Source organism: Anser brachyrhynchus (genome assembly GCF_964034855.1).
Source record: "Anser brachyrhynchus genome assembly, chromosome: W".
In the NCBI taxonomy this organism is placed as follows: Eukaryota; Metazoa; Chordata; class Aves; order Anseriformes; family Anatidae; genus Anser; species Anser brachyrhynchus.
Window position 1 is genome coordinate 19,320,169 of NC_137704.1, and position 6,000 is coordinate 19,326,168.

The following is a 6,000-nucleotide window of genomic DNA, read 5'->3' on the forward strand; positions in this document are numbered from 1 at the left end:
AGGGGATCTGCCAACTGAGCTGGACCTGCCCAATCAAACCTGTTACGCACTGTAGAAGGGGATAAAGTTCCTGTAGTGCACGTAAGAAACATGCTGGATAAGACAGTCTGGGCTACTACTGCCTCAGGAAAAGGCAAAACCATTCGGGGGATTGCTTTTGCCCAGGGACCTGGATGCACTTGGTGGGTAATGCAAAAGGAATGGGGTTTGCTTTGGGGTTTTCTGGAGAAGCAAGCAGCAGGTGTACAAATGAATTAAGGGAATTTCAGTGCACCGTCCTCTGTGTGACAGCCCAAGCTGTTGGGGTTTTCAGCTGTGAGCTTGGTGTACAAAACCTGGAGGGGGGCAGGAGGATTTGAAAATTAGATACTAATTATGCAGAACCTTTGCCATGTTCTGTCTGTGATGAAGGGGAAGGTCCTTATTTTCCAGGCTTTTCAGCATTGGCTTCTGGATTTCTGTTGTTGGAACAACAAAAAGTAATGACCTCACGGCACTGGGGCAGGAGGTGTCAGTGGGAGATGGTCATTTTGACCTTTGGGGCTTCTTGTCTGAGCTCGATGGGATCTTAAAGCTTCTGTTAAAACTGGAATTGAAATTCCCCTTTTTGAAAGGAAGGGTAGTCAGCACCAGACTATGGTGCAATTATTAGTATTATAAAACTTGTTTGAACAGTGCTTGGGGACCACATGGAAGTTATTGTGAATTTTGCTCCGAGTTGATGAGATGCATGATTTGTTAATGTTTGGGATGACAATGGGCTTGGAGCTTTCATTGCTTCTCTCCTCATCCTAATGGAGATCTTGGGGTTTTCCTGGCTAGAATTGCAGGTTTTCTGGATGGAGAAAAATAACCCAAGCCTTGTCTAATTAGACATATGTTATAAATGAAGATGTTACAAATGTTGTAAATGAAAATGTTATAAATGAAGATGATTAGAGTTTGTTTTGAGGTTGTCAAAAGCATATATATACGAAACTCTTCATCTAGAGCCATTTCATACTAGTATTATCTTGATGTTTTGAGTCACCTTGGTCTGAGAAGTAAATTACTAAATTCAGAACATACATGTGTCAATGTGAGCAATAAATGCATTTTTAATGCAAAGCACATACAAGGTGGCTTTGTAAAATGTAAAAGCTTAGTTGAGTCACTGGAAATGTAAAAGCTATAATCTGTTCAGTTGTGCTCTGTCTGTCATGGAGCCTGTTGAGAAGCACAGTCATTTAGTAAAATTGATTCTCTCTTCCCCCTCTTAATTCCAACCCCCTTAATGTTTTGCTTAGAGATATGACCATATAGAGATATAACCATAATATGCGTTAGCAGGGCACCCTCTCTGCGGGGAAAACTGCTCCATCCCCGCTGCCTGCATGGCACTTGCCATCTCCTCTGTGCATTGACTAATTGAATATCCAGGGCTGTCAGCCCAGCACCTTTGGGGAGCAGTATATTGTCTTCAAGACGATGAGAGCCAGCTTGCAGCAGGCTAGGGGTCAGCTGTGGGTGGGAGGAAAGGCTTTGAGAAGAAGCTCCACCACCTGCGCGGCTGTGGGAGGACCTCACTGGTCCCCCCTCCTGCTCCATCCCACTTCCTGCTCCAGGACATGGTTTGAAGAATTACTGAAACTGGAATATTAACTCCAGGAACATCTCTTTTTCTCCATTTGGGAAGTTGTAGCAACTAAAATACAGGGGAGAAGAGGTTGGGTTGAGTCTATGTGTCTTTGGCTGTTGCTCTGCTGAACCCAGAGGCCAGCTCATGGCTGCTGCCTTGGAGAAGTGCCAGGAGTGCTTTTGAGGCAGCTGCATGTCTTGGGTGCTGTTTGCTTTCAGTGTGCCTCCTCTCCCACAAGCTTGGTCTTTTTCTCTTGTTTTGTCACTGCGCACTGCTAATAACAGCAAGGCTGAAATGTAAAACGAGAGCCAAGACGAATATTGTTTGTCAGATGAACCTGCCAGGAGATTCCTGCGCTACTGGTTCGTGTGCATGTGTCAGTCCCCTTCAGGACTGCTTTTATTTCCCAGATCTTGGTCTGTCTCTCCTGTACACTTGGCATTGCTGTTGCGATGTATAAACAAATCTGCTAGACGGTTTGCTGGTATTTAACCTCGATAAATATTGTACCTGTCAATTAACAGTCAGTATTTAATGTTTACAGGTGGTTAAGTTAAGCTGCAACATTTTTAGGATGAACCTAAATGCCCCTGAAAATGTGCAGATTCAAAGCAGCAAGGCTGTATCTGCCTGGCAAGAAGATCTTGGAGGCCTGGAAACGAGACCTGACCTTGGAAAGGACCCCGGCTGGCTGCAGTGGGAATTGTGCGCAGTGATTTAAAAACAGGCTATCTCCATGCAGGAGTAATGACCCATCACATCCTGGGAAGATCTGCGGGCTTAAATGCAGAAATCAAAGTTTGCTTCTTTTATTCAGTGGTGTCCTGGTTCCAGTTAGGACAGAGTTAATTTTTCCTCATAGTAGCTGGTAGGGTGCTATGTTTTGGATTAGGATGAGAAGAGCGCTGATAACATGCTGATGTTTTAATTGTTGCAGAGCAGTGCTTACACCAGGCCAAGGACTTTTCGGCTTCTCGCTCTGTCCTGCCAGCGAGCAGGCTAGGGGTGCAGCAGGAGCTGGGAGGGGACAGACCCAGGACAGCTGACCCAAACTGGCCAAAGGGGTATTCCATACCATCTGACGTCATGCTAAAAAATATATAGGGGTGGCTGGCCGGGGTGGGGGGGCCGGCTGCTCGGGAATAGGCTGGGCATCGGTCAGCGGGTGGTGAGCAATTGCATTGTGCATCACTTGTTTCTTACACATTATTATTATTAATACTATTATCATTATCACTATTATTATTATTATTGTTATTATTATATTCCTGTCTTAATAAACTGTCTTTATCTCAACTCACCGGCTTCACTTTCCCGTTTCTCTCCCCCATCCCAGAGAGGGAGGGGGGAGGGTGAGCGAACGGCTGCGTGGTGTTTAGCTGCCAGCCGGGTTAAACCACAACAAGTGGCTTGAAAGACGGTGATGTTTTCTAGGCTGGTAATTATAAAAGCAAGGATGTAAGATGAGTATGGGAGGGGCTGCTGGAGTCAGCTGGGAAACAGTAAAGAAAAGGAAACCCGGAGGTTTCCTTGCAAGATACCAATTTTGTGGTTTCACCATGTTTACTGGGAAGACGGAATCCATCAATTTTGTTCTTGGTTTCTCTATCACAGTGGTTTTGGAAGACGTGTGGGCTGCTTTCTTAGATGTTCAGTCCCCAAGAAGTGCTGAGAGGTTGTCAGATGGGGACCAGAGGTGGGACCTGAGGGTTGTTACAGGTGCTATGGGGGTGACCGTGTGTTGTGGTTTAACCTGGCCGGTAGCTAAGCACCACACAACCATTCGCTCACCCTCCCCCCTCCCTCTCTGGGATGGGAGGAGAGAATTAGAAAGAAATGAAAACATGTGGGTTGAGATAAAGACAGTTTATTAGGACAGGAAAGAAAGGAAAATAATAATAATAATTGCCCAGCCTATCCCCGAGGAGCTGGCCCCCCCACCCCGGCTAGCCACCCCTATATATTGTTTAGCATGACGTCAGATGGTATGGAATACCCCTTTGGCCAGTTTGGGTCAGCTGTCCTGGGTCTGTCCCCTCCCAGCTCCTGCTGCACACCCAGCCTGCCCGCTGGCAGGACAGAGCGAGAAGCTGAAAAGTCCTTGGCTTGGTGTAAGCACTGCTCTGCAACAATTAAAACATCAGCATGTTATCAACATTCTTCTCATCCTAAATCCAAAACATAGCACCCTACCAGCTACTAAGAGGAAAATTAACTCTATCCTAGCAGAAACCAGGACATCCCCTTAAATCCATATCCAAATACAAGCGCTTTCACCAACAGAGAAGCTTTCTCCTTGCTCTGCTTTCACCAAATATATGTATTTTCCAGAATGTCTTGATTTGGGTTTGCCTGTCCTCCTCAGGCAATGCTTTACCAGACTCTGATGTGGCATGGGGCAGCCTTGCATTATATTATATTGTATTATATTGATTGCATTATATTATATTATTCTACAGCCTTATCACTGCAGAATGGACAGAGGGAAAAAATGGCCAAAAACTGCAAAGGAAGGGAGGCATTCAGTCTGTAGAGAGCCTGCTAACCCCTGTCCCTCCCAACACCCCCATGATCAAGAGCTGCCATCAAGAGGGTTTCTCTACTGCAGCACTTCAGCACATGCCAAGAACACACTTTGGAAGCAAATCCCATGTTCCCTGTTCCTGTGCAGAGCCAGGCAGTCTCCAAGCTCCAACCAGGTTCTTCTCGGGTGAAATTCAAGCAGCAGACATGTTCCAGGAGTACGCTTCATGTACTCTTGCTGCTGTGCTCCAGCTGATGCCCATCAGCATCCAGCCCACGGGACCACAGCAGAGTTAACCCCAAAGTAACCCCAAAATCAGTCACGGTGTGGAGGTCAGCTCTAGCACAACACTTTCATCCTACAGACCCACTCTCTTTTGGGCTACATACTTCTTAGAGCAGACACCAAGTAATTGCTCCATGCTTCTGTCCTGGTTCCAGTTAGGACAGAGTTAATTTTTCCTCCTAGTAGCTGGTAGGGTGCTATGTTTTGGATTAGGATGAGAAGAGCGCTGATAACATGCTGATGTTTTAATTGTTGCAGAGCAGTGTTTACACCAGGCCAAGGACTTTTCGGCTTCTCGCTCTGTCCTGCCAGCGAGCAGGCTAGGGGTGCAGCAGGAGCTGGGAGGGGACAGACCCAGGACAGCTGACCCAAAGTGGCCAAAGGGGTATTCCATACCATCTGACGTCATGCTAAACAATATATAGGGGTGGCTGGCCGGGGTGGGGGGCTGGCTGCTCGGGGATAGGCTGGGCATCGGTCAGCGGGTGGTGAGCAATTGCATTGTGCATCACTTGTTTTCTTACACATTATTATTATTAATACTATTATCATTATCACTATTATTATTATTATTGTTATTATTATTTTCCTGTCTTAATAAACTGTCTTTATCTCAACTCACAGGCTTCACTTTCCCGTTTCTCTCCCCCATCCCAGAGAGGGAGGGGGGAGGGTGAGCGAACGGCTGTGTGGTGTTTAGCTGCCAGCCGGGTTAAACCACAACACTTCTAACCACTACAGGAGTATTCTCCAATGTATTCATACAAGGGAAGTTTGCAAAGACCAGGGCTATTGTCTAATTAGGTCCATGCATGATTTTCTGCTTCACGAGAAGCACAAGTACCCAGAGAGACAAGACTTGTTTGCAGAGCACGCAGAGCACGCGGAGCGCACACACTGGAATACAAATAAATCCTTGCTTATTTTTTTCAGTAGTTGCAGTAAGTTACAGAGCAGCGCCCCAGTGTTGGCACTGCTGCTGTTAATTGTGGAGAGACAGCTTTTTATCATTAGCTCAGATATTCCGCTTTTTAATTTATTTGTTTATTTAAAACAACACGGCTTTACTGGAATCAAGACAGACCACATCCACTGCTTTACCGTCATCTATCCACCCGGTTATGTCCTCATAAAAGGCTATCAGGTTGGTCAAGCACGACTTCCCCTTGGTGAAGCCATGTTGACTGCCCCTAATGACCCTTTTATCCTTGATACGACTAAAGACAATGCCAAGGATTAGTCGTGCTTGAACATGTGGTCTATCTTGATTTCAGTAAAGCCTTTGACACCGCCTCCCATAGCATCCTCGCAGCTAAACTGAGTGTCCTGGTTCCAGTTAGGACAGAGTTAATTTTCCTCCTAGTAGCTGGTAGGGTTCTATGTTTTGGATTAGGATGAGAAGAGCGCTGATAACATGCTGATGTTTTAATTGTTGCAGAGCAGTGCTTACACCAAGCCAAGGACTTTTCAGCTTCTCGCTCTGTCCTGCCAGCGAGCAGGCTGGGGGTGCAGCAGGAGCTGGGAGGGGACAGACCCAGGACAGCTGACCCAAAGTGGCCAAAGGGGTATTCCA

General features: G+C 46.3%; 1 protein-coding gene across 1 annotated transcript in view; it reads left to right on the top strand.

Annotated features, from left to right (window-relative positions):
- Nucleotides 1-3,537, top strand: part of LOC308184794 (collagen and calcium-binding EGF domain-containing protein 1-like) — a 198,871-nt gene extending 195,334 nt beyond the window's left edge. Inside the window, exon 7 of the mRNA XM_080572365.1 lies at nt 2,163-3,537. The gene's annotated coding sequence lies outside the window, so the exon portion shown is untranslated. The remainder of the gene's footprint in view (nt 1-2,162) is intronic.
- The last annotated feature ends 2,463 nt before the right edge of the window (nt 3,538-6,000 follow it).